At 37.3% G+C, this 13,567-nt stretch overlaps 1 pseudogene; it reads right to left on the reverse strand.

Moving 5' to 3' along the window:
• Positions 1-1,274: 1,274 nt before the first annotated feature.
• Positions 1,275-13,567, reverse strand: part of LOC139470463 (uncharacterized) — a 30,848-nt pseudogene continuing 18,555 nt past the window's right edge.

Raw genomic sequence — 13,567 nt, forward strand, 5'->3', positions numbered from 1 at the left:
ACTGGACGTCATACCAATATAGAAGAAAACAAAAGATTTTGCCCACAATGTCAAAAATTGGACTTCAACTACATTGAAAATGAATATCATTTCCTTCTTATTTGTACATCATATTCAACATTACGTTTTCATTTTATTGATACATATTTTCACACTAATCTATCATATAAAAATTTGCAAATCCTATGTCTTCTAAATGTAAATACACTATTACACAACTTGCTAAATATATCTACCACGCTTTTAGATTACGCGAGTCCTTTCAAGTATTTATGCATACACTATATTGATATAATGTATGTTCTATGGGCCTATGGCCTGAAACTCTGAGGAAATAAACTCTACTTGAATACTCTAGTCATGTTTTTAAACTTAAATGACTCAGTAAAAAAGTTGGTGTTATTTACTGAACTGATTTATTTATCTTTTGTCAGTTAATGAGCAAACACCTTTAAGAGGTACATTACAACGTAGACTATCTAAAACAAGGACATTCCTTGAGAAAACAATGAAAGATCCATGTTACAAACAACCACAACATTATTGCAACATTAACAATTTATTTATATTGAAAACGTTTCAATTCCTGACCCTTGAAAGTAATGTACATGTATGTACAAATAATTAATGTCACAACATATATCATTGAGGAGGGCTTGACAAGATAAAGCCAATGGAAAAAAAAATACACTTGCAAATTACACAATATAAAATATTCTTACCACTGACATCAGATTCAAGAATACATCCCAGCACTGTAGCTACTGAGCAGCTACTCAACAAATGTAAATAACATGTACTTACATCAGGAGATTCAAAATATCATACAGTAATGGTAAGTTTCTTGTCAAATATTTTAATGGTAATAATAGATGTATATTGTGAAGGATAAGCACTGGTATTAGGATCTTGATGAAAAAATCAGGTAAGGCTGCAGCTGGTACTTAGTTTAAAGCATATATACCCAAGTGTCTTTACATATCAACATTGTATTAGGTGAACCTTGATGCATATTGATGCAGGTTGTTTGAGTGGCTTTTGGAAGCTGGAATGATAACAATATTAAGATATAAGTTGTTAAACTTCTTAATTTCCTAAAAAGGGACATTTTGGAACATTTCCTTGCTTGACAACAGTACTGTAACAAAACATCACTGTTTAGCAAATTAAGAAGTTGTAATCCATTTATCTAAATATTGTTGTGTATGGATATTGTGTATGGATGATAGTCAAAGAGAGTCAAACAGAAAGTCACACAGATGTAAGGCACAGAACTAAAAGGATCTCCTCCTCTTCGACTTGTGAACTGGGGGAAGGTCGCAGAATAGTCTTGGTGTTGGTGTCGATAGGGGTGATGAAGATGAAGATGTTGAGGAAGGGGTTGACGGTGCATCTGGTTGGCAAAATGTGGCAAGATGTGTCAGAAGGAGTGGAGGAGAATGTGGCAGAGGATGCTGTGGCTCGAGAGGATGTGGATGGAGTGGATGGAGGTGATGACTCAGGGGTTGATGGGATTCTCCTCCTTGATATCAGGTTGTTGCCTGCAAATCAATGAAAAACGTTAATAAAAACAAAAAGAGCTTCAAACCAAACAGAAGAAAATATTACAGGAAGGAAATCTATACTCCCTTGAACTGATTCCAGACATGAATATTACTATGATTCACCTACAAGTATATCATGAATAAAACAAGGCAAAAAGTGAGCAGGACTCCTAACCCCTGACCTCGACTAAAATAGTGGCATTATCCAATATCCCTGCCCATTTAGGTCAAGTTTATAATTATAATCTACCACAATCCATTAAGGAATGAAATTCGCACCTCTTCAGTTGCACAGATAAGATCAGCAAAATATGTATTTTGTTTAAAATATATTGAAATAAAAATAGCATGGTACTGCAATTTTGCGCAAAGTATGAAACAATCTATGAAGACATTCTCAATGAAGCAGTTGCAGTAGGCTCCCCAGGGAGTACAGATAATAAAGTAAATATGGTATGAGGTGATTCTGTCTAGAGACCAAGGGAACACCAAAAAGCGCCTTGAGCATATAAATCATAAGGGTATGTGGATATGTGTCCTAATATAATATGTTTGTTTTTTTAAATCAACATTGTACCTGTCCGCATGGCATAAACATTGTTGGAAAAGAATCAATGAATTAATGAATTAGTTTTCGCAAAAATGGTCAAGTAAAAATAAGTCCCAAACATGAAAAAGGCAGTATTGTTTTCAGAAATTGTTCCCTGAATTTAAAAAAGAAGCCATGTAGTAGTTTTTGAGTTACAGGCCTCACAAAAGATGTCCTCTAAAGGACGGACAGAATACCCTGGTATAACTATATTACTCCCCAGCATGTGACAGTAATTGAATGTCAACCTAAAGACTGAATGATGCACATGTTTGTGAGACAGAAAAAGGAATGCAGATAATCCACATGCCATGTATAACGTCCAATAATGCAAGTACCTCTTTGTTCCTTGTATCTTCCTCGAATGGCCCATTCGGGCACCCGACAAGACGGACTGTCTCTGAGCATCTTGGATGGGTGGTCCTGACGCATGTCTTTTCCCCTGATGATGATGATGATGTCCAGCTGTAGCACAAGTTTGACTGTCTCATCGTCCTCTTCAGATATGTCTGGAGACGTACACTCCCTTGTCAGGATCCCCTTTGCCCTGCGCCCCTAATCGTCAGGTTTTTTACTCTTCTCTAGAGCCTTGACTCTGTCCTTAAGCTTCTGTATTGAAAATGAAACGTGTTTGAAATAGCTCTTACTCATACACACCATAGCTCACATCATCCTTGCAAAAAGTTAGCAAGGCATGACAGATAACATACATTAAAAGAAACTTTGGGTGCATAACTTTACTATAACAACACCTTACATATTCCATGAGACATTTAAGAATACAGTGGGTCAGACTCATTGCACTTACATTAATATATTATTCCTGAGCACTTCTAAATGTCTGAAACAAACACTGTATATTTGGAAAGACATGGCCATGATAATGTAAATACCTGATTCTGATATTTAAACTTGCACTTGATCTTCTCTTGTTTCTTCTGTTATATATCCTATGTTGTTCTTTCTTGCCATTGATCTGTCGGTTATTGTCATCCCTCTTATTTTTCCACACTTGTTTGAACGCCTCTGCAAAACAAACAGGTAATTTTCACATGGTCACAAGGGTCATAACATTTCATCCCATATGTGGGCCACTTATCAAATATCCCTTTCAAATTGAGTTCATCACATCATAGCACATGTCATTAATGCAAATATTTAATTTAACTTAGAATACGAATTAAGAACCCCCTAATCATCATTAGGTAGCTGATAACTTACCCTGATCATGCAAAGAGATAATATTTTATTTTTTGTTTTGTTTAGAATCAGTTTACTTTAATGCTAAGTTCTTCCAAGTATACCAAGTATTGCCTTGTTATGAAAAGGTTCTTCATATCAATTTGACAATAAAACTTTTGTCATGTAAATGGCATAAAGCTAAATGCAATATGAGAAATTGATAATGTAACTGAATCAAATGTTAAAAAATGAAAGTATGAAATGTAAACCACTGCAATCAGATAAATGACTTTCCATGATTGTCAATTAATCAGGAAAATATATACATTTTTCCTAAGTCACATCGATAAATTCAGAATTACAGGCAATATAGCAGATGTTATCTTTAAGAAACAGTTGCTTAATGAAACTACAAGTTATATATAGGATTTAGCTTTCTTACACAAATTCCTTTCAAATAAGTTAAATGCTGATAAGATTTAAATAATATGTATCTTAACTAGAAAGTTTCCTTGGAAAGGTGTATAAAGATTGTTAAAACATTCCTATAAATCATTATGATTTGGATGTTTGAAAGAAGGCAAAATCGGGTTAGTATTTTCCTATCACAAACACTTGTAACTTTGTCATTTCCCACAATGCATCATTCTATGATGTCACAACAGGGATCAAAGTATTATTTATAAGTTAAACCTCAGTAAGCTATGTCTACTTTTTATTTGTTCATGTGTTAGGCACTTAGGGGTAGTCGGGTCGCCTAGTGGTTAAAGCTATCGATCGTCAAGGCGAAATCCTTGGTTACATCACCTCCTTGGCAAATGGTAAGGCCAGAGGTAGACCTTTCATTAACAAAATTAAAGAAATCAGATACTAACCAATTAATTTACCAACAAGAATACCATCAATTAAAAGAAACACTTACGACACTTATAAATCTATATTTATAGATGGATCCAAGGATGGTTGCGCAGTTGCTAGTGCCACCGTCATTGGATCCAGAACAATATCTTCATGATTACCTGATAACAGTTCCATATTCACAGCAGAAGCAAACGCCATTTTTACAGCACTAACATATATCAGTAATCAATCTAACATAAACAATTCATTATATTCTCTGATTCTCCTTCGTGCCTTCAGGCGATTAAAAATATGTCTTCGAAACATCCACTTTTAATCGAAATTCTTGAATTAATTAATGATCTTGCTACTGGCCAATATGACATCGTCTTTTGTTGGTTACCAAGCCATGTTGGTATTACGGGTAACACAATGGCCGATGCTGCTGCTAGAGCAGCACTCAACAAATCTGTGACACCACTTCTCATCCCCTACACTGATTATAAACCTGCAATTAGAACTTACATTCGTGATCTGATGCAAAAGAAGTGGGACACCCAAGTAGGTATCAATAAGTTACATCAAATTAAACCAACTATCGGTTACACCTACTTGGGTTGTCAGTACAGATTTGAAGAGGTCATTTTACGACGATGTCGTATTGGCCATAGCAGGTATACACATGAGTATTTGTTAAAGGGTGAGGATCCTCCATTTTGTATCCCTTGTGATGAGAGAATCACGGTCAAGCATGTCCCGCTTGACTACATTGATTTTGCCTTCACAAGGGATAACTATTTCAAAGTTTCATTCTTCAAGGATGTTTTTAATCTTAGTTCTCATTTGATCATCGGTTTTTTAAAGGAAATTGAATTGTTTCATAAATTTTGAATAATATCTTCTGTATATAATTTGTGTTTTTTAAAATTGCTTGAATAAAATTAATAACTGAGATTGTTAGTGGCTGTATCCTCAAAGGGGGTTGAAGTAGTATAAAATGATTGTCCCCCTGAGAGGGTATGTAAGACCACGTCTTTCAAAGTAAATGTAACTGTACCACACTTTTAATCGTAGCATATGTGTTATTTTACTGTTAGCTAACTTTATCAATAATCGCCAACAGCTGAAGGGATGATGTAAATCCGGCTTGGGTCTGTCGTAACTGCTTTTGGGCGTCCAGTGCGACCCTGCTACAGTTACTAAATGTATTGCCGTTCCTGGTCCTTGTGGTCAATTAAGCCAGGACATTGCCCTCGCCTTGTCCACCACGGCTCGGCTCCGTCAAGGAGTGATTGGTCTAATGACCCTTACTCCAAGTTGTCTCTATCAGCATTCACACCCGCATAATAAAGAAACGCAACACCAGTTTATACTCACATAGTTTTACTTACTCTCAGCCCATCTATCAATACAGGACAGGATCAGACTGACCAGGCTCGTCACTAGCTGGTGGAAACTTTGAACGATCGGGATTCGACTCGATCGATTGCAAACCGCGCTCTCCTCTCCTAATGTTGAGGGTATCATTTTATCGTGTTCGAGCCTGGCCTGTCCTTGTCACATGTCTCAATACCTCCATTTGATTCGTTACAAGTTTAGATCTGACCATGAACTCATGTGTGTCGTAATCGGAAAATACCTACGTGACAGATTGCTCATCTCTCTATTGATTTTGTGACTCGCTCCCAAGCTTCCAAATGAATTATGCCTTGAAACTCCCCGTTTGTTTCATTAACTCCTGGACGATAAATGTGAAATGTCCAGGATACACTTGTGATAAATGTGAAATGTCTTTTCTCTATTGATTCCTTTCCAACTACAAGTTCTGTCACAAACTATATCTAATGCCACTCCTCATTGCAGCTATAATGGTTCTATTTATTATCATTAGTTTCTGAGATGCATTTTTAACCTTATAACAGGTCCATGCAGGTAGCAAAAGTACTGTAAGTCCCCATGGACCCTAGCATGGTGATCTCTCTTCAGTGGCTGGCGATCAATAGCTCATTTTTATCTTGTATTGTTTCGTATGATGTTATATTCTTATTGCTATCTACTAGGTTTAAATAAAATCTGTGATAAATCTAGTTATTTTACTGTGCATCGTTGACAGGTTTTTATTCAGTCTAAATATAGGTCTTACAAATGTACTTCTCGTCACGATATGGCTGTAATACTGCCGATGTGACAATAAATATTAACTCACTCACTCACTCAACCTGAATATATTACAAAATATAACCCGTTGAGTTAGAATAAGAAGAGGCCTTTATTCTGAAAAAGAAAAGACAACTTAATGTTTTGTACTAAAGTTGAATTTTGAGACAATGACTGCTCGCTTTCAATGGCCTCCTCATAAGAACAAGAACAGGAATGTGAGCCAGAAGCACTGTGTGAGCATACAATCTTTTTTCTGTTGGAAAACAGTTGCTAATATTTAACTCTACTTAACAGAGGAAAGTTTAAATGATCAAATACACATGTTCATATTTTTACCCTGTTCCCCTTTGTTGGAAAGTGTGTCGTCTGCTACCCCAGCTGGAGCCATCTGGTAACAATTAATCACAAGCTGTCAATATACAATACATTATAATACATCAAGATGGCAGTTTCCATGTAACGATTAAGTATTTCTTAGCAACTTAAAGATATGTACAATATCTAGATATAGATATATCTTTAATTTGCTAAGAAATACTTAATCTTTACATGAAAACTGTCATCTTGATGTATTATAATGTATTGTATATTGACAGCTTGTGACTGAGCCGTGATTGCTGCCAAGGGCGTTCACAGGAGTTACTTTTAATGACCGCAGCGTTCCATTATGAAAACAAATTGTTTTAACGCCGCTCTCAACAGTATTCCAGTGATACACGACAGCGGTTTTTTGTATATGAAATAAATGCAAATTGAATCTTGAATCTTGAATCTTGAAAGTTGTAGCTTTTTGGCAAATCAGTATCACGTGCAGCATACAGTATATAAACTGCAATATACTGTATACAACATGCAGTATACAGTGTGTCGCGAGGTCCGCGCTGGGCTTGAGCACACATTTTCTGCCCACACGGGATTGCCTAAAAGTTGTATTGACTAATTACTCCATTATCGGCGACCATACCTACATATTATTGATGCAACATACACACATGACATTAATGAACAATCATCAACAAGAACGTGTATCATAATTAAGTGATTCGGAGTAAATCGCTTGAAAACCAGAGAGTGGAGCTGTGTGTAAACGTCGCTGATCTAGGTAACCTGTAAAAGGGCAATCGTTAAACGAAATAGGATTTGAAACGTATCAAATACTTCTGGCTATCGTGATACAAATTTCCATCTGTCGGCATAGCGTTTACATTTATAGGACAGTATTATATCTGAGGACATACCACGTAATAATGTCACTGTTCATCGAATTAAAGCAGACACGTTGGTTAAAGTAGACCTCTTCTCCCCATAGTCTCACAAGTGTTCGGTCCGACTTGGCCCGGGCTGTCAAAATCAACTTTAAACACACAAATATAACATCAAATGTGTTTACATCTATAGAGTAGTATTATATCTACCTATATACAAATTCATAATGTCACATTACATCGCATTGAAAGAAAACTGATCCGTTAAATCAAACACTGTTACTGTATTTTCTTAAGAAAATCTTTGTCAGAAGTGTTCGTTCCGACTTGGCCCGAGCTGTCAAAATCAACTTTAAACACACAGATGTATTATCAAATGTGTTTACATCTGTAGATTAGTATTATATCTACCTATATACCACTTTCTAATTTCTCAGGTCGCGGTATTTAAAGGAAACAAGGTGCTCCAAGTGAAGCCCTTTTCCCTCTCCATTCTCAACATAGTCTCTATCAGAAGTGTTTTGCTTGTGTTGAGTCCGACTGTCAAAATCAACTTTAAACACACAAATGTATCTTCAAATGTGTTTACATCTATAGATTAGTATTATATCTACCTTTATACTACTTTATTATGTATTTAAAGAGAGTAAGGTGCTCAAAGTGAAGCCCTTTTCCCTCTACATTCTGAACATAGACTCTATCAGAAGTGTTTGGCTCAATTCTCATATTGTTTCCACATCATTATAATACACTTGTTTTTCAAATAAACTTGTCATAATGTGCCTTCTCTGTATGTTGAATGTACTTGTGTGTTTTGCACTTATTGTTCATATATTTTTTAGTTAGTGATAGTGTAATATTGCCACTGTCATCATGGAATGTTACGCAATACATATATCACTTCAACATCTTCGTTGTATGATAGTTTGTGACTGTTGTGTACGGGGGCACGGTTGGTCAAAGTCGCCTTATGCGCTGCAGTTCTCAGTTGTGTCCCTTGGGCACGCCAGAAACCAATGACAGTGTGTTCGAATCCCGGTTCGCCCCGATTATGTTGTCAGCACTATACCCGTGCTCATAGGTTTCATCAAAGTGGTGAACGTCCAAGACATGCATCACTTCGGGCTTTCCTCCCACATGAAGCGGAAACGCCGTGGTATAACTGGAATTATACTATTCAAAGCGGCGTTAAACCCAACTCACTCACTCACTACTCTTGTGTACGGTTCCGTTTGGTTAACTGGGTTTGTGTTGTGATTACTTCCGGTTTAAATTTGAAGTATGTTTAGAAGAATTATGTTTCAGGAAAATAATTGCAAACTAAGGGCCAACATGTTGATTTCCAATGTATCCAGAAGCAAAGAACTTATACGGGTTATAATCTCTGCAGGAAGTTAAAACAACTGTCAATACAAAAAAACATGCAGAACCATAAACCGCCGTATGAAACGGTATGAATCATATTGTACATACAGGGCACTACTTGAAACTGTGCTCAACTCTGCACAGCAAGCACCATACATGTCATTGTGAAGAAAACCTATAACAAATTTCTTATATCAAACCCCTTGTTTTACATGTGTTGTTTATTGAACAAAGTCATGCTTCAAAGAAGCTGGGTATTTAATCGTGTTGAACAATAAGTTGCAATAGCAGTGTGAAGGGAGAAAGACTGAGTGCGCGTTACATGCTTGACCTTAATTCCTCCTTGGAACCATTCTCGCTGGCTGCCTAAATAACATATGATACATTGCAAAGCTAGTGCGAAATAGAGCTATTCGGGTAGGGGAGATAATCACTCACTCTCAGTGATACAATTTGAATAATATACGATGTACATCATTGCAAGGTCACGGTGATAAAGTTCTATACTACACATAATCGCTCAATGTGCAATAGCTTATTCTTACAAAATGTAGACCAGTCAACTTTAGATATACACTCTTCGAAAAAAGAAACGCACAGGGAGATTTGCAGTAAATTTATTATACCTAGTAAAGTCGATATATTTAACTTATTATCATAGATACAAATATGAAATTTTGGAGTCCGATAGTCACATGTTGTCGTTGTACAAAGACATTGACAACTGTTCATTGTCATGTCACATAAGGCCACAAGGGTGCGCTGAACTCAGAATCTCGTGTGACCGCCCTTGGCAGCAATCACGGCTCCGCATGTCACCAGCTGTCAATATACAAAAAAGAATATTACATGAAATGGCAGTTTTCATGTAAAGATTAAGTATTTCTAAGCAAATTAAAGATACATATATCTAGATATTGTAGCAACCTCCTCGTGGTGAGTGCTGGGTAGCGCTAATAGCTCTTCCCCCGTGTGGAACCGGGGTAGAATATTTCCACAGCACCTCATTGCTGGTCGTAAGAGGCGACCAAAGTGGGCAGCCCGTTTGCCGTGGGTTGCGTCCCTGTGTCGGTGGAGGACGGGAGTCTGGTAGTTGAGGGCACTGGTTCCTGGAACTGTGTTCCTTTGTCCAACACACTACTTCGACCCTTACTTCGCCTAGACGGGTGGTAAGATGGGCCCGGTCTTATAATTATCAATCGGCTGGTCATGCCAGGCCCTGTGCGTAATATTGCATATGCACACCTGTGCTGTATTTTGATGTATATTTTGGTTTTGGCTGTACATAACTTGTGTGAATTATCAATTTTGGATTGAATAAATTGCCTAGAGTCTTACGCCGGAAGGCGGTGGCTCATGGGCAAATCTGGTGATGTTGACCTCTGTATTCTGTATGTCTCCAGTTTCTTGTCATGGAATGAACCTGCCCGGCACTACATCTGGTAGATAAATATAGCTATTCAAGTCATATTAACTGGAGTATAACATGCCTGTATCCCTGGTGTTTGCATGCTGGAAATCCGATGCGCTACAACACTGTCCTCGTTGACACTCCATGGGGGGTGGGGAGCAGGTATGCTGAAACACTTTTCTGTCGCCATGTCTACCAAACAACCTGGTTCACTTCGTAACGACAAAAAAAGACATCTTGAAGATGATGATTCTGGGAACAACAACTACGATTCATGGGCCTGATTCCTGGTAATTGAGGCTGCTGACAAACTACCTATAAAATTGAATCCGTTTGCTATTTCTAAAGCTATTAACGGACACTGTGGAGAAGTGAAAAATGTCACTCGTCTCCGTAGTAGTTCTATTCTTGTGGAGTGTCTGAAGAAACAGCAATCTCTAAATCTCTTGTCGATCAGTCAGTTTGCAAATGTTGAGGTTGCTGTTTCAGCACACAAGACTTTAAACTCTAGTAGAGGCATTGTTCGAGACAGCTCGATGCCTTTCGGACATGTCTTGAACAAGAAATTGTTACAGAGTTAAAGGATCAAGTGGTGACAGCTGTTAAACGTTTCACCAAAAAGGTCAATGTTGTTATCACTCCCCTTAACACCTATCTATTCACATTTGATAAACCAAGTATCCCTCGTTCAATTAAAGCTGGTTATGTTAATATCAGAGTGGACATGTATGTCCCCAATCCACTCCGGTGTTATACTTGCCAAAAGTTTGGTCATGGTTCCAAATCTTGTGACAATAATCTCTGCATATTTAATGACGATTCAAACACTTATTTACATCCTGCTACAGGAACATATTCAGCGCTGGATCTCTCCATCACAGATTCAGATCTTGATAACGAATTTAAATGGTCAGTTCATGATGACCTTTGTGGGAGTGACCATTTCCCTACCATCCTTAAAACTGTTACCCCTACTGATCCTCCACCAACAACACGGTGGAATTTTACAAAGGCTGATTGGTCATTATATGAATTATTATCTACTGAAAAATTAACACCTGACATTTTTCAACATGTTCAAGATCTGATACAGTTGTTTTCGGACTTGCTGAATGAAATTGCTGATGAAGCAATTCCAAAGTCCTCTGCAATTCCTCATATTCGTAAACCATGGTTTAACAACGAATGCAAACAGGCACGAAAATATAGGAAGAAAGCGGAAAAGTATTTCCGCTGCCATCCTACAGTCCATAATCTAGATAAGGTCAAAATTACAAATGCCAAGGCACGACGTGCTTTTAAACACAATAAGCGTCAGTCTTGGAGGAACTATGTCTCCAAAATAAATTCAAGGTGTGGAATATGGTGCAAAAAATAAAAGGCAAAGGTTCAAGATCATCTGTTCACCATCTTAAGGAGGGTGCCACGTTATTAACGGATAAAACAGATATTGCAAATAAACTTGGAGAAACGTTAGCGAAACATTCTTCAACATCTAATTATGTCCCGGAATTTCAAAAATTTAAGAAACAACAGGAAAAGATAAAAGTTAATTTCACTTCTGATAATGGTGAAGACTATAATGAAGTTTGAGCTACATACCGCCCTGGGGCAAGCTCATGACACAGCAACGGGAGCTGATAACATTCACTACCAGCTTTTAAAACATTTACCAGAATCTTGTCTGGAGACAGTTTTAGACATATTTGATCAAATATGGACATCAGGGAATTTTCCTACTTCATGGCATACTGCCATTGTAGTCCCAATACCAAAGCCTGGCCAGGATCATACAGATCCCTCTAACTATCGACCTATATCCTTAACAAGCTGCGTATGTAAAACCATGGAACGAATGGTTAATAATAGATTAATTTGGTATCTAGAAACCAATAATCTAATTACAAATATCCAATGCGGCTTTCGAAAAAATAGAATTACTATTGACCATTTAGTACAATTAGATTCCTTTGTGAAAAATGCTATTGTAAATAATCAGCATGCAATTTCAATCTTTTGTGATCTTGAGAAAGCCTATTATACTACTTGGAAGCATGGCATTCTAAAGGATTTACATGATTTTGGTTTGAGAGGCCGTTTGCCTCATTTTATATCACAATTTTGAACAGACAGACAATTTCAAGTCCGAGTGGGTTCCACCCTGTCTGACCATTATAATCAGGATCAGGGTGTCGCACAAGGCAGTATTTTGTCTGTCACCTTGTTTAGTATTAAAATAAATAGTCTGTCCAAGGTTTTAAGTGATTCAGTGGATGGATCACTGTTCGTGGATGATTTTGTTATATCTTGTCGTGGTAAAAATATGCATACCATAGAGAGGCAGTTACAAATCTGTCTCAATAAAATTCATAAGTGTTCTCTCGAAAACGGGTTCACATTTTCTAAGTCTAAAACTAACTGTATACACTTCTGCAGAAAATATAAGCCGCATAAAGAAAGACCCTGAAATATTTTTGAATGGAACCCCTATCAAAGTTGTAAAAGAGGCCAAATTCTTGGGACTCATCTTTGATAGCCATTTAACTTTCTTACCACACATTAAATCTCTTAAAGCTTAATGCCTGAAAGCACTCGATTTGTTGAAAGTTGTTTCTAATTCCAAGTGGGGAGGGGATCAGACAACCCTCCTACACTTATACAGGTCTCTGATCCGTTCCAAACTTGATTATGGCTCCATCGTCTATGGTGGAGCCTGTAAAAGTAATTTAAAAAAACTTGATACTATCCATCACCAAGGACTGAGGCTTTGCCTTGGAGCCTTTCGCACTTCTGCTATTCCAAGTCTGTCTGTTGAAGCGGATGAACCTTCTCTTAAACAACGCCGTCTGAAACTATCTTTACAGTACATCACTAAATTATATGCTAAACAGTCAAATCCAGCTTTTAATTGCGTATTTAATCCTCTTTACGAAGATATTTACAATAAGAAAACATCACTTGTTCCACCACTTGGAATAAGAATATAATCAGTCGTTCCTGCTGCGAAGATTAACTTTCAAGATATAGCTCCCACACAACTTTTTTCATCGCCTCCTTGGCAAATGGTCAGACCAACTGTTGATCTCACCTTAACTAGACTTAAGAAATCTGATACAAACCCACTAATTTATAAACAAGAATACAATCAATTACAAAACAATTATGACACTTAGAAATCTTTATTTACAGATGGATCCAAGGATGGTGGCGCAGTTGCTAGTGCCACTGTCATTGGATCCAGAACAGTATTTTCCCGATTACCCGAGAATAG

This window comes from Haliotis cracherodii, unplaced genomic scaffold, assembly GCF_022045235.1.
Source record: "Haliotis cracherodii isolate W230 unplaced genomic scaffold, xgHalCrac1.p SCAF_20, whole genome shotgun sequence".
NCBI classification, from domain to species: domain Eukaryota; kingdom Metazoa; phylum Mollusca; class Gastropoda; order Lepetellida; family Haliotidae; genus Haliotis; species Haliotis cracherodii.